This window comes from Panthera leo, chromosome B4 (genome assembly GCF_018350215.1).
Source record: "Panthera leo isolate Ple1 chromosome B4, P.leo_Ple1_pat1.1, whole genome shotgun sequence".
Lineage (NCBI taxonomy): Eukaryota > Metazoa > Chordata > Mammalia > Carnivora > Felidae > Panthera > Panthera leo.
Genome location: NC_056685.1, coordinates 20,143,512 through 20,166,188, shown reverse-complemented (window position 1 = coordinate 20,166,188; position 22,677 = coordinate 20,143,512). Strand labels below are relative to the sequence as shown.

Here is a 22,677-nt window from a genome sequence, read left to right as displayed (position 1 = left end):
AAAATAAAATTTGAGTCAGGTGAAAATAAAACATGAGTCAGAGATTTTTGCAGTGTTTTGGGTGAACCTTTAAAACCAAGCTTCCCAACTGGTGTGCTACAAGCAACTGTGCTTAGATAATGGTGTTTTCCCTTGGGTGGCCTTAACAGTTTACTCCAATGTGTCTTTACAAATACAATTTTCTGTGAAATGCCATGAAATAAGAAAGATTGGAAAAGCACTGTGAAGGCACCTAGCTCTGATGTTTTTCTTCCAGGGGAAAATTGTAAGCCTGTGTGTGTGTGTGTGTGTGTGTGTGTGTGTGTGTGTGTGTATGCAGATATGCACACACATACGTACGTATAATAGATGTGTAACATTCGCCTTACTAAAATCTTTGCTGTACTAAAGATCCTTATTTAGCTCTCATAGATGCAAAAGCATTATTTATTGTATCAGTGTGAAAATCTGAATATTAAAGGAATCAGTAAGTCTTTGACGAATTCGTGTCCTTCAGATACTTGGTTACTTACTCATTCTTAATGATGGAATAACCATTAAACATTGCCATGGTTTGCAGTAACACAAAGAATTTGTACCAATCCTCTGTGTGAAGGGAATACAAAGAACTTTGGATATATAAATATAAAAATTCTGAGTAGGAGTGCCTGGGTGGCTCAGTCGGTTAAGCATCTGACTTTGGCTCAGGTCATGATGTCGTGGTCCGTGAGTTCGAGCCCCGCGTCGGGCTCTGTGCTGGCAGCTCAGAGCCTGTAGCCTGTTTCACATTCTGTGTCTCCCTCTCTCTGACCCTCCCGCGTTCATGCTCTGTCTCTCTCTGTCTCAAAAACAAATAAACATTTAAAAAAATTTAAAAAAAAATTCTGAGTAGTCTAAAGTAATATTTGTGACATTGGGAGATAGGTAATATTTTACTTAAAAATCCTGACCTATATTTCAAATTTTTGGCATTTGACACTTTTTCAAGCCACTGATCCCTTAGAGCAGCACTGTGCAATAGATATATAATATAAGCCACATATGGAATTTTATATTTTCTGAAAGCTACATTTAAAAAGTAAACAAGGGGGCGCCTGGGTGCCTCAGTCGGTTAAGCGTCCGACTTCAGCTCTGGTCATGATCTCGTGGTTCGTGGGTTTTAATCCTGCGTCAGGCTCCATGCTGACAGCTCAGAGCCTGGAGCCTGCTTTGGATTCTGTGTCTCCCTCTCTCTCTGCCCCTCCCCTGCTTGCACTCTGTCTCTCTCTAAAAGAAAAAACATTAAAAAAATTTTTTTAAGTGAAAAAGAAACATTAAAATAATTTTAATAGTATTTTAATCCAGTGTATCAAAAATATTTTAACATGTAATCACATTTTAAATGATCATTAATGAGATAGTTCACATTGTGGCTTTTTACTGTCTTCAAAATCTGGTATGTATTTTACATTTATACTTCTATTATACTTCAGATACTAAATTTTGATAGAAAATACTTGATCTGCATGAGGTTTCATAAAATGTACAGCTAACAAGTAGATTCATGTACTCATTTTTCCAAGCATCCTTAAAAGCTTTCCAGTAACTGAATCAAATACATTTTAAATTTAAATGTAAATTAATCAAATAAAATTATAAATTTGGTTTCTGCATTGTAACAGCATGTTTTAAGTGCTCAAATGTGGCTAATGGCTACCACTTTGGAAAGCGCAGGTTTAGAGAATTAGCATTTCTGTGTTGTAGAGATAGATTTAAATATTTTTGGATAAAATCGCTAATTACTACTTCCATTTTGTCAGGATATAGTTTGTAGTTTTCTTTTTTTCTTTCTTTCTTTCTTTTTTTTTTTTTTTTTTTTTTTTTCTTTTTGCATTTTAACTGAGCATAGTTTTTGTTGCTTTATTTTGTTTTTAGATTGTTTGAGTTGTGCTAAATCTCATTTTCCTAGTTAGTTATCTGTACATTTTTCCATTCTTTTCTTTGGCCTATAAAGGCTATCAGTATAGTCAATGCTGCTTTTCTAAGGACAGTGGGTTCTGAACGTCCATGCATAGAGGCCTGCCTACTAATAAGGGTGTTTTAAAGTAATCAATCTAATTCAAATTGGTTATTTACTTTTGCTGATTTGCCTGTTTGATAATTCTTCAAGTATTATTAACTTAATGGATTGTCTTCAATGTTGCTTTAACCAGGAATTCACCAGTGTTCTGTAATTTTAACCTTTGCTCATTCTTTCTATTTATGTTGAAACTCATCCATCAAATATGTTGCTAGCTATGAAACAGTCACTGTATTCTCTACTGGCATCTATTTTGATTATTTTGTCTTTTTATTAAACGGTTTTCAAAGGAGATTTCTAGATGCACCTCTGTTCGTTTGCCAGTATTTTGGCTCTTTAAATATCAATCAGGGATTCCAAGTAACCCTGTTTTACTAGATGCCTCTGCCTCCTCTACATAGTTCCTAATAAGTATTGCTTTCCTTTAGACTGCATAATTAATTGCTGATCTTTTTGACTTTACCTTTTGTAATTTCATACACAGTTGAGGAAAAGAAGTAGATCTTAATGTTGATGATTCTCATATCTAGCTATTGTTGTTTTAAATAATCTTGGTACAAGAAGGAAATTACACTGAGGTCAGAGATGTTAAGAATTCTATGTTGAGTGAAAAAAACCCAACAAAAACAAAAATGAAAAAACCAATAATAGAATCCTGAAGTTGGAAGGGATCTCACCAGTATCTAACCTATTTCCTCATATAGGACTCTCTTCTATAGGTCTCCCAACAGATGGTCACCCACCCTGTTTTATTTATGTCTAACAGTGGGGTTATGAAACAACCTGTTAAGTTTTTAGATAATAGTACTCAGTGGAAATGTTGTTATGTAAAGCCAAAATCATAATTCTTATATCTAATTTCAGCTTCATTTGCATTTTTCCTTTGGAGCTCCCCTGAATATATATTCCCTCTAAATTATTGCTCTGAAATGCCTTAAAATAAAATGCACAAGGAAAATAGTTATTTGTTGATTCTCTCTACAATCGTAGGGTTACTTAAAAAAACACATACACACAATTCTTTGTATGTCAATTATACCTCAATAAAGCTATTACAAAGAAAATATACAGGCAACCTTGGGGTCTTCTTGTTTTCATGGTCTTTAGATATGTACCACATCCACCCTAGAGAAGACCTAAGCCACCATAGTTATGTTCTCTTGGAATTACATCCAGCATGATTTGAGATGACTATAAATGATTTGCTGGGCTCATCAAAGTCAGCAACAGAAAATTTCTAAAAGTTGAAAACATGATATGATTTGGGGAATGCCAGCCTTGATAATATGGACCACAAGATTAATTTAATTAAAATTGTACCCAGACGTTGTTACAGAGTACTAAAGCAGGACCCATGTGTGCAGTTGTGCGGGTTGTGTGTCTACTTCAGACTTCCTATCATTGTGATACAAAAATCTTTTAGACTTGGAGATTATTATAAAGAACTACACATAGGTAGTTCAACTTGAAGGAAGTAGTTTCTCTTTCATGATTAAAATGTTATTTTTCTTTCAATAGTATTTTAGTTTTTAAGTTCATCTTGAGTGGGAGTTTCTCCTTTCTATGCAGCCCTCCCTAGGGGCTTCGCTGTGGCTTTTACTCCTATAGGCAGCTTAGGGCTCCCTCCTGAGGTTATATTAGGGCCACTGCAGATCCAGCTACCAGCCCTGCGGATCGCTTGCCCTGGTCTCCGCTGCGGGGCTGAAACCATGGCGTCTTACCATCTAGGATACGTGATATTTTATAAGTCGTAGCCTCAGGTAGTCGCCTTTTCACTTTTTACCTTTTTCCCCCCACAGGTGGTAGAGTCCACTGCAACTCTTGGTCTCAAGCATTGAGCCTGGCTCTGATCCCAGGCCTTTTGTAGAGTATGTTTAGTCCTCATTACTCTTTGAGAGTCCGTTTTCTCATGTACTGCCTACTTGTAGGTATGGAGTCCGGTAGGACTATACCTTAAGCTCTAATTGGGGCTACAAGTTTCCATTTGTTTTTGTCTACAGAGATACTTAACTAGGTTTTATCATGGCTATGTGTTGGTCGTTTTCTCTTTTTAAATCGTATCATTGGTATGTATTTGGAGTGGGGTTAGGGAGGAAGTCCCTCAAGTTCTTGCAGTGCTCCTTTAACCCTGGAATATTTTTAAAAGCGTCATTTCTTTTATAATAATTATTATTTTTAATGCCAGTTTTCCTGTTATCTAAGAACATTTAACCATTTATCATCCAGAACTATAATCAGGCCTATTATTCACAGCACTATAAGAGACTATTACTTAGGTATTGAAAGGGACAGTAGACAGTTCACTTTCTGACCACTGTTCCTGGATTTTATTCCAAGTCTGGGTGCTAAAACAGTCAAGTAACATTTCTAAAGTACTTGAATCTCACAAGGTTTTGAATATGGTAATAAGTAGATTCTGTGACCTCAGAGTGATGTATATGGCCCTGTTATTAGAGATGCTCACAGGAGAGTTCTCAACTTTGTCTTGAACCTTAGCGAGAAAAATATGCCAGGTGGAGAGAAAGATAGTGAAAGTCAAGATACATGTCATCAAAACCATTGTTGGGGGAAATGAATGGTCCTAAAGTTAAATCATATGCACGTATATATGTTGGCTATAAATATATGCTACTTGCAAGCCTCTTGAATTCTTTCTCTTTCTGGGGGTGTCTGGGTGGCTCAGTCAGTTGAGCATCTGACTCTTGATTTCAGCTCAGGTCGTAATCCCAGGGGCGTGGGATCTAGCCCCGCATCGTACTCCATGTGAGTGTGAAGCCTGCTTGTGATGCTCTCTCTCTGCCTTTCTCCCCTACTTGTGCGCGCTCTTTCTAAAATAAAATAAAAAATATTCAAAACCTCTTTCTGGGCCTGAATAACTTTATGTTCTCTTATATTCAGTCTTCAAAGATGCAAAAAACAAACCATAGGACAGTGAGAGTTAACCTCACTGAAAACTGTTTTAGTAATTAACTTGATGACAGTACTAAAATCATAGAATTTCAGTGGATATTAACTTCATGGAATTGAATGATCCTTAACCGAAGCTTCAATAAATGATTTATTTTAAGGAAAGAAATATACAATTCAGATTTACAAGGAAAGGTAAAGAGTCCTTCTTTTTGGATTCATAGCACTTAATTATAATCAGTTTACACATAATTTGAGGAGTACGTTTGTTTTGTAATTATTATATACATTTAATACTTAGTTGTTAATCTGAAGGATGTATTTAAAGACACAAACATGGAAGGCAACCGTGGTATAATGAGCTTTTTAAAAGACGTTTCACTTACAGACAATCATTGTTGGTTTTCTGATGTGGATAACAACCCTGTCTCTGCAGCAATGTTTCTTGACCTTTGTTTTTGTGATAGCATAGAATATGCAAAACTATCTAGATTATGTTACAAAACTGATAACAAAGCCTGTTTTTTATATCTGTTAATTCATTAGTTCTTTTGATAGTATTACTAATAATAGTAAAGAATTGGAAACAATCAAATTTTAACCAGAGAATGTTTCAGTAAATACTATATGTGAAAAGCACGCAACAACATGGAAGAATACTTATAATATAAGTGAAAAAAAGCCAAATACCAAGTTATATTCACATTTAGTTATAATTTTGTAGGAATTATATATGTGCACAAAAGTGGGACAGTAACATGGACTAATGGGAACAGTGAGTTGTGGGATTAGTAGAATTAATTCATTTAGGGGTGAATATTTCCTTTTAGAGTTCTGTTAATATTAGTAATATATAGCCACGTACATTCTATTTCTTTGGAAAAAGAATGCTATATAATTATATCACAGATAAACTAAATTAACAACATATCTTCATATTTATTAGATAAATTGAATGGGTATTTTTAAGTTGCCTTTAACCTATAACCTATTTATAATTATAAGTGGGAAATTGGACAGACAACTTTAGACTAAAAAAACCCATCCATTTATTTTGTTATTTTAAAAATATCAAATAATTTCTAATATTTATTTCAGTGAATCAAAACCTATTTCATCATAGTTTCAGATGTTAGTCACTTGAGAAATTAATAGCTTGGGTCAAAGTAGCTTTATGGTTGCAAATATACTTAGTATGGTGTGGCTATAGTTCTTCATTTTAGCAAACAAACACCATGATGTCCTAGCCAAGAAAGCCAACTAATACGTCTTGAGGATGAGACCACACTTTGATGCCTCTTAACTTATTATTTTTCTGAATGCTTACACACACATATACAGCATATTGTTGGTACTGTTGAACAACCAGCTACATTATAGGCTTATTATAATTTCTTCAATCCGCACAGTGCATACAGTTTAGAAGTGTGCTGTCTAGTACTGTAGCCCATAGCCACATATGACATCAGGCACTTGAAATGTAGCTTGACTAAGAACATTAATTTTACGTTTTATTTAATCTTGATTAACTAAAATTAAAATTTTAAAACTGAACGAGTAAAAAATATTTTCCTAGTAAACACAGTTTTATTGTTTGGGTAGGACCACATTTCGCTTTAGCCATCAAAAATTTGGCTTATTCATTGAGATGTCCTGCACATATAAAATATACACTGGGTTTTGAAAACTTTGTAGAAAAAGTAGTGTAAAATATGTCAGTAATTTTTAATATTGATTACATGTTGGACAGAATATTTTTATATATTGGTGTATATAAAATATTGTTGAAATTAATTTTACCTATTTCAAAAATTTTCCCCTTTTTAATGTGACTACTAGAAAACGTAAAGTTACATGTGGCTTGCATTATATTTTTATCGGACAGTGCTGGCTTCCTGCAGGCATCAGCAAAGTATGACCTGTCCCTGGTTTAGATTTCTGGGTGGAGGAGCACGTACTTACCTTGCCCAGGGTGTAAAAGATAGTTATTGGGCTCAGGAAGAAAATGTTAAAGCTTTATTCACTTATATTTCTTTTACCCTTTAAAATTTTATGTCTTCATGTGTGTTTTATAATATACCATATATTGGTATACTCATGGCTACATGTAAGTTAGAGAATAAATATATATGACATTTAAATATAAATATTAAAATTAAAAATTTTTTTACAGATAGTTTAATGACCAAAAATATTTGGAAGCCATAGTTTAGAGGCTCCTTTAAAAGAGAAAGAAGGTGAAAGATAAGAGGCAAGGCTTTTGGATTAATGGAGTAAGGAGCTCAGCAAGTCTCCTCCCGCCCCCCCCCCACCCCCCTCACCAAATGATGAAACAACTATTTCAGGACTCTGAAAATTGAACAAAGGCACATGACAAATTGAGAAGCATTAATTAAAAAATAAGCTGGTGAACTTCAGGTAAAGTAAGTGGAATTTGGTGGCATTTTTGCTCGGGATTACACTCACCCCTCCTTCCAGTTCTGTCTGTGAGGTAGTTCTACCAAGGCAGAGCAAGTTTCCACCACTGCTGGTGGAAGAGCTGACTTGATTTGGAGTGAAGTGCAGAAAATTCTCTAGCCATTGAGTACCGTCAGGAGTACTGGCTATCTCGGTGGCAAACAAATGGGGAAGGCCAAGATCACAGCCTCTCTGAGATTGTGATCCTAGATAGAGAAAGCAGTAACCCAGCAGAGTAGTCAGAAAATTAACCAGGAGATCCAGAGAATAGGACAGTCACGTGGGCCTTGATAACATCCCGCCTCTTCATTATAATCTGGAAGGCTGTGCATATCCACAAGGCTGCATGCACATTCAGGAGGGAATGGAGAAGGCCCCACCTTCACACATTCCTGGCTGAACAAGAGGTCTTGTGCATGTGCAGATGAGACACAAGGGGTCAAACAGAAAGTAAGAACCTCAAAAGACTTATAAAATGCTTAAATTATGAATGTGTTCCTTTGCTGACATGCAGACCCATCATCAAAAAGTGGAAGCTTTACTGGCTTGAGATGTTTGAGCACAACCTCTAGCTAATGATTGACGAATCATTACTATGCTGAGCAAGCTTAAAAATAAAAACAAGGGAGGAAAAAAATCCTGAGCAGATTTCAGTAGCAGCACACCACACAGAAGACAGACTCCATAGAATAATCCCTAGCTGGTCACTAAACAAACAAAAACAGAAGAATAAGCCCCAGTGCAAGGGGGGAAATCAGAATCTAAGGTTGCTCCAGTATATTATCAAATATCCAGTTTTCGATAAAATTTGTGATACAAAAGAACATGAAAGTGACCTGTATTCAGGGTAAAAAAGAAATCAATAGAAACTGTCATTAAATGGGCCCAGCTGTTGTACTTAGCAAGCAAAACTTCCAGGATGCTGTTGTAAATATTTTCAGAGAAATAAAGGAAATCGTGTCTAAGGAAAAGTATGATGACAATGATTCAGCAAGTAGAGAATATAAAAGAAAATAGAAATTAAAAAATGAAAATTCTGGAGTTGAAAAATACATTAGCTGAGAAGAAAATTCACTAGATGGGATCAACTACAGATTTAAGATGACAAAAGAGTAAGTGAACTTGAAGATAGATTAGTAGAAGCTATTCAGTTTGTAAAACAGAAAGAAAAAAGAATAAGAAAAATAAACAGTCTCAAAACCTGTGGGACACAATCAAGCATATCAACAATATGTGTAATGAAAATCTCAGAAGGACAAGAGAGAAAAAGAGGGAAAGTATTTTGAATGCTTCAAAATTAACCAAATTTGATAAAAATTATTAATGTGCACATCCAGGAAGCTCAACAAACTCCAAGAAGGATCAATATAAAGATATCCATACCTAAGCAAATCACAGTAGATTTTGGCTGTAGAAAGCCAAAAATAAAGAGAAAATCTTGAAGGAGAATTTAAAAACCATACAGGATGACAGTATGATTAAAAAGTGACTTCAATTCAGAAACAATGGAGACCAGAAAACAGTGTTATATTATATTCAAAGTTCTGAAAGAAAAAATGTAACCAAAAATTCTATATCCTACAAACTTAACTTTCAAAAAGAAGGCAAAATAAAGAAATTTCCAGATAAGCAGAGATTAAAGGAATTCATTGCTAGGAGATCTGCCTTACAAGAAATACTAAAGGAAGTTCTTTAGACTGAAAGGAAATGAAACCAGAGAGTAATGTGAATCTATGTAGAAAATATAAATATGTAGATATACGATTACATAAAACAATAACTATAAAACTATATTATTGAGCTTTAACATATAAAGATTACTGTATATGATAGTGACAGCATAAAGAAAGGAGAAAGGAACTATAATAGAGCAATGTTTCAATATATTTTCAGTAAAAGGTTAGTATTAATCTGACGTAGATCTTGATAAGTTACAATATATACGGTAATCCTTAGAGCAACCATTAAGAAACTAAAAAACTGATATAGTGTATATTAACTAAAAAATTAATATAGTAAAAATGCTAACAAAGTAAAATGGAGCACTAGGACATATCTATAGCTATGTAAGTAAAAAGAAGACAATAAAGAAGAAACAGGGGAAAAAAGACATGAGATATATAGAAAACAAATAGTAAAATGGCAGATGTAAATCCGACCGTATCAGTGACTAAATTAAATATGACTAGCTTGAACAATAAAGTCGTAGAGAATGTCAGGCTGGATTAAAAAAGACCCAACTGTATTCTTTCTACAATAGACACTTTAGATTCAAAGATACAAGTAGATTGAATGTAAAAGGATGGTATAAGCAGTAATAATATATTAGTAATATACTGAGATTAAGCAATGTACCAATATACTGATATATTAGGCAAAATTGACTTGAAGACAAAAAATATTTCCTACTATAGATAGCGAGGGACATTTCCTAGTGATAAAAAGGACAGTTCATCAAGAATTTACAACAGTAAATTCAGTAAACAGTAAACACATCTAACAACAGGACTCCAAAATACATGAAGCAAAAACTTACAGATTTAAATGGAAAAATAGATAGCAATAATTGTTTAGTACCCTGCTTTCAATAAATGATAGAATACCTAGACTGAAAATCAATAAGAATATACAAGACTGGAATAATTCTGTCAACTAACTTGACCTTACTGACATCTATGGAACACTCCACCCAAGAACAGAATACACATATTTCAAGTTCACATAGAACATTTGCAGGATAGTTCATATGGTAGATCAGAAACCAAGCCTCAGAACACTTAAAGGCATTAAAATCATATAAAGTATGGTCTCTAATAATAATGGAGTTAAATTAGAAATCAACAACAGAAGCAAATCTGGGAAATCCCCAAATATTTGGGCCTCAACACATTTCTCAAGCACCCTTGGATCAAAGGAAAAAACCACAGGGGAAATTAGAAAATATTTGAACTGAATGAAAATGAAAAAGGGACATATCACCATTTGGGGGATGCAGTTAAAGCAGTACCTAAGTGGAATTTATAGCTTTAAATACCTATTTTAGCAAAGAAGACAGATTTCACATCAATAGCCTTAAGCATTTACCTTAAGACAGAAGGAGGAGAAAAAAGCAAATTCACAAGAAAAAATGAGGGAAATAATAAGATTAGAGCAAAATATGAAACAGAAAATACATTGGAGAACCAGTGAAACCAAAAGTTTGCCTTTTGAAAAGATTATAAAATTGATAAACTATTAGCTAGATTGATCAAAGAAAAAAAGAATAAATTACCAACTTCAAGAATGAAAGATGTGTATCAGTACCAACCCTACAGAAGTTAAAAGGATGATGAGAGAATACTATGAAGTTTGCCAACAAATTAGGCAACATAGGTAAAATGAACAAAATTTATTTCCCACAACTGTCTGAATAGAAAATCTGTTAAAAACACAGAGGAAAGCAAACCATAAGAGACCTTTAAATACAGAGAACAAACTGAGGGTTGCTGGAGGGGCAGTAGGTGGGGGGATGGGCTAAATAGGTGATGGGCATTAAGGAGGGCACTTGTTGGGATGAGCACTGGGTGTTATAGGTAAGTGATGAATCACTGGGTTCTACTCCTGAAACCAAGACTACACTGTATGTTTAACTTGAATTTAAATAAATAAATTCAATAAATAAATTTAAATAATAATAAAAAAGAAAATCTCAACAGACCTATAACAGGTAAATAACTTGCTTTAGTAATTAAAAATTTTCCATGAAGAAAAGCTCATACCCAGATAGCTTCATTAGTGAATTCAATCAGATATTTAAAGAATAAGTAATTATAGTCTTCCACAAACTTCCAGAAAATAGAAGAGGAGAGGAGGGAATACTTCCCAACTCATTCTGTGAGGTAAGTATTACACTGGTAACATAAAGCCAGACAAAGATATCACAAGAAAAGAAAATTACAGACCAGTTACCCTCATGAATATAAATGTAGAATTTCCAGCAAAAATGTTAGCCAACTGAATCTTGCAACATATAAAATGGATGAAACATCATGATTAAATGCGACTTATCCCAGGAATGCAAGGTTAGCTTAACATCTGAATGTAGTGTGGCATACTAATAAAATCAATAACAGAAACTATGTGATCATCTCAGACACTTTTAGAGAGAGAGAGAGACAGAGCATGAGAGGAGAAGGGCCAGAGAGAGGGAGACACAGAATCGGAAGCAGGCTCCAGGCTCTGAGCCATCAGCCCAGAGCCCGACGCGGGGCTCGAACTCACGGACCGTGAGATCGTGACCTGAGCCGAAGTCGGACCCCACATGCATCTGCTTTTAAAAACCAACTCTAGGGGCGCCTGGGTGGCTCAGTCGGTTGAGCGTCCGACTTCGGCTCAGGTCACGATCTCACGGTCCGTGAGTTCGAGCCCCGCGTTGGGCTCTGGGCTGATGGCTCAGAGCCTGGAGCCTGCTTCCGATTCTGTGTCTCCCTCTCTCTCTGCCCCTTCCCCGTTCATGCTCTGTCTCTCTCTGTCTCAAAAATAAATAAACGTTAAAAAAAAAATTAAAAAAAAAAAAAACCCAACTCTAGTTTGCATTAATAAACATTATAGTAACTTAATTATAGAAGGTGAGAAATATTACACAGTCTCTCAGTACATTATGTACAGTCCTGGTAATATATTACCAAATGGAGTTTTTTTAAGGGGGAGTTACAAATATAATAATGGTTCTAGGAATCTTGTCCAATGAAGAACATATTTAATGTGGAAAGGAGAGGCTAAAGGGATGAATGATCACTAACTTCAAAATTAGAAAATATATTTTTAAACTATTTTTACTTATTATCTTTCATTTTGGAATAACTTCAGACTTAAAAAATAGCAAAAATAATACAAAGAGGTCTTTGTACCCCTTTTACCTAGCTTTCCCAAATGTCTGGGAATAACCTAAATAAAATTATCAAAATCAGGAAATTAACACAGATAAAACTGTTAACTAACCGATACTCTTATTCACATTTTGCCAACTGTCCCTCCAACATTCTTTTTCTGGTCCAGAATCACACATTTAGTTACCTCATCTCATTGATGTTTTTTACTCTGGGACAGTTCTTCAATCTTTGTCTTTCTTAACACTTTTCAAGAGTTATATTTTAGATAGTTGTGTTTTAGAATGTCCCTCAATTTGGGTTTATCTTGTATTTCCTAATGATTAAATTCAGGTTATGTATGTTTGGCATGAATATCCACAGAAGTGATGTTGTGCCCTTTCTGGTATATCAGTAGGAACATGATATTGATGTATCTTATTACAGGTGATATTAATTTTGATTACTTGGTTAAGCATCTGCCAAGTTTTCCACTGCAAAGTTACTCTTTTCCCTTTCATATTTTTCTTGTGGGAAAATACTTTGAGACTATGCAAATATTTTGTTTCTCATCATACTTTTGCCCAGTAATTTTAGCATCCATTGATGACTTTTGCCTGTAACCAGCATTACTGTGGTATTTACCAAATGGTGATTTTCTATTTCCATTATTTGTATATTTATTAGTTGGTCGTGTACTGTAAGGAAGAAGTATCCCTTCTTGTTATTTAATGAGTTACTTATATCAGTATGTACTCGTGAATATTTATTTTGTTTTATGGATTATACTCCATCACCATCATTATTTCCTTGCTAATATTATATCACATTTGGCCATTGAGAGCTCCTTCATGTTGGCTCCTCTGTGCTTTAGCTTATACCTACTATTTTGCAGGATACTTTCTTCTTTTCTGGCAGCACAGGATGTTCCAGACTTATGTGCTTCCCACTGCCCTAGCCCTGGAATCTGTCATTTCTCCAAGGAGCTCTGGTTCTTTTCACTGAAGAATAGCATTTAGAAACTAAAATATGGTCACTAAGTGTGCATATTACTTCTGTGGTGCCATTGCATGTAATATTCCTCAATGGAAAGAACTAGGAAAAATGTGTATTTATATGGTTTGTTCAGTGTCTAGATTTTGTGTCTTAGGTTGCTTGCTGCCATTTCTTTACTATCTAGCACAGTGTTTATTTAGCATTGTGGTCAATAGATATTCGTAACTAAGAACTTTCGAACCCCCTAAGTCTATTATGTTTTGATTCTGAGAAAGGATGGTAAGCTGGGGAACTAGACAGAGAATCAGAATAAAGAAAATCAAAAGCCATGAGAGAAGTTTTGATCGTTATCAAAACCAGTGAAGGCGCTGAAGGCCTAGAACAAACTGCTCAGAGTAGTAAGCAAGAAAAGATTGAGAGTCTTTTTATTCATTATACCTTAGTCTGACGGACTTGGAGAAGATTTTATCAGTAAGCCATGGTGAAACAAGTAAATAAGGACATCTCCTCTACAGGAATCCTGTCTTTAATTTGCTTTCCATTATTTTCTACTTTATTCAGGTAGACCGGATCCAAGAACAGTTATTTTTGCTGTAACTCAATTTATGGCTTTCTTGTTCTGCAAAATCACACTCTAAGAAAAACAGTGTATAGGGGAAAAGGATTGAATACAGCCTTCTATGGAAGGCATTAACTACAACCATACTTTTAAAAATTTAATTAAATCTTCATCAGCATTTTTACCTAACATTATAGTCAGTCCTTAAAATCTTTAACTTTTGTGCTCCTGCTTTCTTATTTGAGATAATAGGTTTTTAAAAAAATTTTTTAAATTTTTTTCTTATGTTTATTTTTTGAGAGACAGCAGTAGGGGGCGGGGGTTTGGGGAGCAAGCCGAGGAGGGGCAGAGAAAGAGGGAGAGAGAATCCCAAGCAAGCTCCACGCTGTCAGCACAAAAGCCTGACATGGGGCTCAAACTCCAGAACTGTGAGATCATGACCTGAGCTGAAACCAAAAGTCTGCGCTTAACCGATTGAACCACCCAGGCACTTTGAGATAATAGTTTTGTTTTGTTTTGTTTTAATTTTTTTTATATTTATTTTTGAGAGAGACAGCGTTGTTGTTTTTTAATTTTTTTATGTTTATTTTTGAGAGAGAGAGAGAGAGTTGGGTTTTTTTAAGTTTTATTTTGAAGTAATTTCCAAATCCAACTTGGGGTTCAAACTTATAACCCCAAGATCAAGAGTCACATGCTCCACCGAGTGAGCCAGCCAGGCACCCTAAGATTTCCCTCTCTTGATGGAGATATGCTTCTAGGTAGCTAGTGGCTGTTTATGTTTTATATTCTTTAGTACTTCTTGAATACTTTATTACCTATTAAAAAGAGTTAATCAAGAAAAAATCTCACTCTATTCATATATAATTTGGTTGATGTGGAAAGAGAAAAGTAGAAGGACTTTCTTCTGAAGAGAAGAGCTTTAGGGAAAAAAAACCCTGAAGATTATCTAAATTACAAAATAAGCAAGGGTGCCTGGGTGTCTCAGTCAGTTAAGCACCCAACTTTGGCTCAGGTCGTGATCTCACGGTTCGTGTGTTTGAGCCCTGCGCTGGACCCTGTGCTGACTGTTCAGAGCCTGGAGCCTGCTTCAGATTCTGTGTGTGTCTCTCTCTTTCTTGCCTCTCCCCCCACTTGCACTCTGTCTGTCTCTCAAAAATAAATAAACATTAAAAAACAAAACAAAGTAAGCGAAATATTCCTATATACAAACTAGACCTCCTCATTTAAAATTTAAAAGCTTTTGCAGTTAAATTTATCATCTAAATGTTGGCTTAATGTACAGAATGTACCAAAATAATTTGGGCATGAGTTTTTTTTTTACCCCCCTTGCCACCTTGAAAAATAAATTTCATTTATTTATTAGTTTTCTGTAGACTTTTTAAAGAATGTTTGTATTAGACAATCTGATCAGCTTTTCTAGAAGAGAGAAAAGATCTATTATCAACTTATCAACCTACATTATCCGGCTGGGGAAGTAGAGATCCAGAGTGATGTAATGATCATATAGGGTCAGCACAAGAACATAAGCCTCCTGACTCCTAACTTAAATGTTATATTAGCTATATTAAAGTGTATTTGTTTTATTTAATGTGAAAAAAATCATCATAATTGACAACCTGCTCCTGGGCATGTGTATTTTGGTCCTCTGCCCTGGGGTTCAATTCTAAACTCAAGTCCAAATTGGCTCCAGGGCTAGAATGTTGAGAAAAGAAATAGGAGGAGATAATGTATACTTCTTCAAACCACATAAATAATTACTACTTTTAGAAATTATTTCTCCTTCAGAATCTTGATTTTGATTCATATTGTACTTTGTGTGCTTATCTACAAAACAAGAAAGTAAATTCCTGAAGAAGACCTTGTAACAATTGCTTTAGAGAAACTGAGCTTTGTAAGTTATTAATTACACTATCTATATTGCAACTTTTAGGTAAATAACCTACATTTACTTGGCATAATCTCCCATGGTATTTTTCTTTTCATTTTTGAAATTTGATAGTTTTCTTTTTTAAAAATCACTTAGATAAAATCCTGAATTTTGTGTGGCATTTAAGTACTAAGATTGGCTTTTGTCCTTGTGAGTGTCCACCATAGTCTCTACCTACCTACAAAGAAGCATCAGGATGCTCAGGGTCATTCATGAGACAGATTTGGAGTTATCACTGTTTCTGTCTTCCGTTGGTTACCATTGGTCCTAATTTCTCTTCACTGATGTTGCTTGTTTTGATGGTTGCTTTTGCAGTGGTTATGCTGGTGGTGTTATGGAAGAAAAGAGTAATAGGGGAACCTGGTGGGTCGCCCGCATTCAAGAAGAGACTTGGAGAAAAGCAGAGGCTGTATCCTTCTCTTCCTCCACTGATTTTAACTTAGCTGTAGAAATCAATAAACATAACCTGTGTAGCATGATGCAGGCCAAATTCTCTACCTCTTTGTCTTTTACTATCCATTAGGAAGAACTGAGAAAAGCCAGAACTAGCAAAAGTCCCTTGCTCCTAAAAGCAAGCGTAACCTTTTCAGACTGGTATTGATCTTTGTTAGGTTAGGAATTCTCAAAAAAATCTGTTGGCATTTCCCCCAATATGTCAATAGCATTTTAAAAATTGTTGCTATTAAGATTCAGTGACAAATAACATGGCCAGAAGATTTGACATGGAATTTTGTCTGATAGTGGGATGATACTGGTTACCCAGAGCTGTGGGTAGTAGGGACAAGAGAGTGTTAGGATTAATGAATAAGTGTTTATATGGATTGTCTTAACTTACTATTGAACAATGCATGTTTTTATTATTGGCTCTTCTACATGATAGAAGGGAGCCTTTCACATATGCCAACATTTCACAACATTGGTCATTACTAAATATTTGCATGCCTATAATACTAAATATTTGCATGCCTATATAAAGTGTATGATACTTTTCTAAGTTTTATAGAATGTGTGGAAGATACGATCCTTGTTCTCGAGTATAATGCTTCAACGAAGATACGTGACTTTTGGAATCAGGAAGATGAATACAGTTTTCACCAATAAACCTATTACTGTCTTTTTAGAAAATCATATTATAATATTATAATACACACACACACACACACACACACACACACACACAGACATATAGCCTATATATAGGTATATAGCCCTTCAAGATGCTAAGTTCTCAGAAGTAGTAAGTCATAAGTACAGATATAACTGCTTATATAGCAGCTGGTTGGTTTATAGAAGTCTTCAGTGCATATTAGGATTTCCCTATTAGAATTTTGCCCATTTAAATATGTTTCTCTTTCCCTAATTTTCCCCTAATTTATCTAGAAGAAATTTGAGGTGAATGTAACGGGAAAAAAAAATCCTTTAGGCCAAAAAACTTGAGTAGTAATCAATTCATAGTTTAATAAAGGACATGTGTAGTTTGAGTTTTTGGATAACCTTTCTTCCTTTGAAAGCATTCTTCAATTAAAACCAGATGAGAGTAGCAAAGAAGGTATTTAGAGCACTAAAAAATGGATACGCTTCATGGAATTTGCAGAATTCATCAATACATGTAACAGTGATTTATAATTACATTTGGTTCTAACACATCAGTGTAGATCTAACGGAGGCACAGTAAGTAAGATAGCTAGTATAAAACGCTAAGGTGAAAGGGTTAATTGGCCTTCCACAGTTCAATTTGCCACTCTAGTGGCACTTTCTGTTGTCTGTGTAAACAGAGTTGCTAAGTACTTTCCCACTAATCTGCCACCCTTTTATTTATACAGTTGAACCTCCAATGAGGAATGGATCAGTTTACCAGTTGTTAGGCCTTTTCTTCCTGCCTTTTCAATCCACTTCATGCTTCCCCTGCCCGCCGCCCCCCCCCCCCCCCCAGCTGTTGCTACATACCTTCCTGATCTTTCCTTAGTCCTTATGATTTTGGTCTTTCTCCCCCCCAGCTTGTTTCACTCTTATTCATCGATGCAAGTATATGGATGTGTATACCTGGTTCTACTCCTCTATACCTCCTTATTCCTCACCTCTACTCCCATTCATTCATTCTACTCCTTCCTATCTCAAAACTTGCTGCAACTCTTCAAATTTGTTTTCAAGTAACATTTAAATATTCTTTAAAAATTGAAAAATAATGAAAATTAAAAGCATATCACTAAAAGTCTCTCTAACCAGCTTTATTGTCTGAGAGCCTTCTACTTCTCTGTGAATTAATATAGTAATATATATATATATTATGTATATATATACACACCTCTGGCCATATTAGTAATTTTATATATGTATGTATACATATTCATAATCATAATATGGTATTGCTGAAAATCTACATAATTCTGGAAATACTGTTCTTTTTTCACTCTATTTTTAAGGTCTGTACATATTTCATAGCTAATTTCAACTGTTAACTGCTTCATAATACTACATTGTATTTTACATTTTAATTATCTACCTATCAGTGGACATATAAATTATATCCATTTTTTTCTGTTTTAAACAATGCCATAGCAAACAGTCTTATAGATGTTGTCTTGTACATATTGCTATAGTTTTTTAGGGCAGTGTTTTCCACATAGCAGGTGGTAGAATCAATTTAGGTAGGTTGGAATCTGCATTTTGAAAAAAAAATAGAATGTAGAAGTGTCAGAGTAAAGGGCATATATTATTTTCATGAGACATGTATCACAACTCAGAACACAATTATAGAAAATGTATTTCCTACTTCAGGTCTCAGTCAAAAAGTTTATAGTGTGATACAAAATGTATTTTGTAATGTGTATCTAAGTTTGTTTTGGGTTATATACCCAGATGTGGATTAACTAGATCATAGGCTACATAATATTTTGAATTTTGTTGGACATAGCCAAGTTACTTTCCATAGTGGCTGCACTAATTTACCTTCCCTACACCCTAATCAGTATTTGATATTCTAGTCAGAATTTTACATATTCTATATTCTTTTTCTTTTCTTTTCTTTTTCTTTTTTTTTTTTTTTTTGATAATGCTTATTTTTTAGAGGGAGAGACAGAGACAGAGACAGAGTGCTAGAGGGGGAGGAGCAGAGAGAAAGGGAGACACAGAATTGGAAGCAGGCTCTAGGCTCTAAGCTGTCAGCACAGAGCCTGTCATGGGGTTTGAACTCACGAACTGCGAGATCATGACCTGAGCCAAAGTCGGACGCTTAACTGACTGAGCCACCCAGGGCTCCTACATATTCTGTATTCTTAAGGATGAAAAATTCCATTTTATTTTAATTTTCATTTTAACTAGTGAGGTTGAGTATAGTATTCTTATTGCTAAAAAGAAATTGTCAAGAACATCTGGTTGGTGGGATTACTATTCTTGCAAATCCTGCTTCAAACTAGAGAAAACTTCACCTCCACAATCTCTGCTAATAACACTTTCCTTTCAGTTTTTAAAATATTTATTTTGGGGTGAGTGTAAGCAGGGGAGGGGTGGAGAGAGGAGGACAGAGGCTCCAAAGTGGACTCTGCACTGACAGGCTGACAGCAGCGAGCCCAGTTGGAACTCAAATTCATGAACTGTGATAACATGACCTGAACCGAAGTCCGAAGTCGGACTTTCAACAGACTGAGCCACCCAGGTGCCCTTCCTTTTTTTTTTTTTTTTTAAAGTAGTTAGCCTACCATGCTGAGCATGGAGCCTGGTTGAGATTCTCACTTTCCCTCTCTCTCTGCCCCTCCCCCGCTCATACTTTCTGTCTCTCTCAAAATAAATAAAATTTAAAAAAAAATAAAATACAATAATAGCATAAAACTGTGTGGCCTTATGAAATAATTTCTCAAAATAGTTTTGTCAAGCGTGCCACATTATGTTACATTTAGGTTTGTGTCAAATTTGCTTTGAAACTCTTTTCTTATTCACTGTGAGTAACTTTAGGTATGGTAGCATATATTTGAAGAATACTGATATCCCTCAGTATATGAATTTAGATTCATTTCAGCAAAATTCCATCTATCGTGTATTTCTTCTGTTGTACAAGAGAAGATGAGTTCCAGCCAAGTGCTAGGAAATATTTCATCCCTTTGTTAAGACCACTATGGGTGGATAGAATCTTAGTACTGAGCAGAACATTAGAAAATAATTTTGGTTTAATTGTTGGTTATCTACTATATTAGAATGATTTATAAAAAGTATATACTTAGTTACTTAAATGGCCAAAATCTATTTCTCAGATATGTTTGGCCTTTATTCACAGCTCCTGAAACTACTTTGGAGCCATAAAGGTGACATAGATGTCTTCTTACTAATGAAGGTGACTCTCGGACCCCACCCATAGGTAGGACCTGGTTGTCTGGAGGACTAACCGTGTGATTAGAAGTTTGGAACTTTCAGCCCCACCCCCTGACCAGAGAGGGGAAAGGAGCTGGAGGTTGAATCAGCCAATAGCCAATGACTTAGTCGTGTCATGACTATAATGCAGCCTCTCAGTAAAAACCCAAAAAGATTGGATTCAGGGAGATTCCGGGTTGGTGAATACATGGAGGTGCTGGGAGAGTAGTGTGCCTGAAGAAGGCACGGAAGCTCTGCACCCTTTCCCCACACCTTACCCTGTGTATCTCTTCATCAGACTATTGATTCGTATCCTTTATCATATTAGAAACTGGTAAACGAATGTGTTTCCCTGAATTCTGTGAGCCACTCTAGCAAATGAAAAGAACCTAAGGGGAAGTTGTTGGAACCTCCAATCTGAAGCTGGTGGGCTAGAAGCACAGTTAACAGCCTGAGGCTTGCGACTGATATCTGAAGTAGGGGGTTGGAGGGCAGTAAGGACTGAGCCCTTAACCTCTGGAATCCGATACTGTCTCCAGGTGACTAGCGTCAGAACTGAGTTGAATTCTTAAATACCAGCAGGGTGTCCAAGAATTGGTTGGTGTTGTAGGAGTGGGACCCCACCCCCCGCCCCCCACCATGTTGGAATTGGATCTGGGAACCCTAAAAAAGTTGCTGTTGGCAGATCTACCTTCTGTTTGATTTTCTCTGGTAATAGAGATGTAGTCACTTTCTTCCTAGATAGCCATTTTCATTGTTAGTGTTGGTTATTAAAATTTAACCATGGGGGCACCTGCATGGGTCAGTCATTTGAGCATCTGACTTTGGCTGGGGTCATGATCTCCTGGCTCCTGAGTTTAGACTCCACATTGGGCTTTGCAGTGGCAGCATGGAGACTGCTTCAGATACTCTCTCTCTGCCTGTCCCCCACCCCCTCTCTCAAAGGTAAATAAACACTCAAAAAAAGAAATACCTGTCAGTTGCATTCATTGGTGCTATATTTGCCTTCAGAAGTCACACAGGAAAGAGTATACAGTACTTCTTTAATTGTGACAGTTTAACAAGACTTCTTTGTTATGGGAATGCTGTTTTTTAGATAATTGAGAAAGCAGAACACATACTCAGTAATCCAACCAACTACAAGTAGCCCTGTTCTTTAGGTTATGTTTACGTATATGTATATGTATATATATACACACACTAATTAATTTTTGGTTAATTACTTTGCGAGGCTTATTCCATAAATTGCCGGTTTTAAGTATTTCTATACTTTAGTTAACTATGTGGTTGATAAAGCTGTTAACAAAGTTGGAAGCCGATTTGAAAAATGTCATCTTTTGAAGAGGCTTTCAGTTTTTGATTTTTTTTTGAAGCAAAGACTTTTTACTGGAATGTGTCATAATATTTAGGTACTCCATTTCTGTTTTCAGCCTAAAATTACCCTGTTGCCATTTTCTTAATGTAGAACATGAAATATACCAGCAACTATTCTCAAGTAGTAGAAATAGGTCAGAAGTAGTTCTGGATTAAAACCAGTGGATGATCATCAGTCCATTTTATGCTGCCCATACCTGTGTCCTCCAGAGCACTTATTTAGCAAGTACTGTTTTATATCGGATAAGTAGGAATTGGTTATAGGACTGCGTTGACAACCAGTGTTACTCTTGAGGGAAAATAGATTAGATTAATTTGTAGTTTGTTATTTTCGAGATTCACGTTTTTTTTAATTGCATGCTCAGGTGTCAAACTCTGAACTTCAAATGTGATAAAGCTACCTCTTAAGAAACAAAAAAGTTAGAATTCAACCCTTTTATTTTATTTTATTTTTATTTATCCATATATCATCTATTTATTTATTTTTAAAGATTTTATTTTTAAGAAATCTCTACACCCAACGTGGGGCTCGACCTCACAATCCCAAGGTCAAGATTCTCATGCTTCACCCACTGAGCCAACCATGAGCCCCCAACACATTTATTTTAGACTTTTAATTTTTTTTCAATGTTTATTTATTTTTTAAAGACAGAGAGAGAGAAAGCACAAACAGGGGAGGGACAGAGAGAGAGGGGGAGACACAGAATCTGAAGCAGGCTCCAGGCTCGGGGCTGTCAGCACAGAGCCTGACGCAGGGCTCGAACCCATGAACCGTGAGACCATGACCTGAGCTGAAGTCGGACCCTTAATCAACTGAGCCACCCAGTTGCCCCTATTTTCAATTTAAATATATCCTCTTTAACCATAAACTTGTTTAATACCTAGCACTTGAATAAAGCTTCAACCACTAATTCCTAATTATTATTTTTTGTTTTATGTTCTTTCTTGGTCTCTGAGATAATGCTATTCAAATTGTGATCTGGGGACTGGTGCTTGTTTGCAAATTGTTACCTTGTTTGCAATGTGATAAAGAAATTGAGAGCAAACGTTTAGAAATTTTTATGGCAATTTGACAAAGATATATATGCCCGTTGACTCTAATAATAACAAATTTGGGAATTATATTTGATGTGTCCTTGTTTTAAAATGCATTTTTCCAGTAATTCATTTATATTATATTTTACACAAGTCTCCTTGAAAGCAAAACTCAGACTGGGTCATGCTCCAT

General features: G+C 35.5%; 1 protein-coding gene across 1 annotated transcript in view; it reads left to right on the top strand.

Annotated features, from left to right (window-relative positions):
- DNAJC1 (DnaJ heat shock protein family (Hsp40) member C1) overlaps positions 1–22,677 on the top strand; it is a 217,842-nt gene that overhangs the window by 12,297 nt on the left and 182,868 nt on the right. The gene's annotated exons all lie outside the window — the stretch shown is intronic.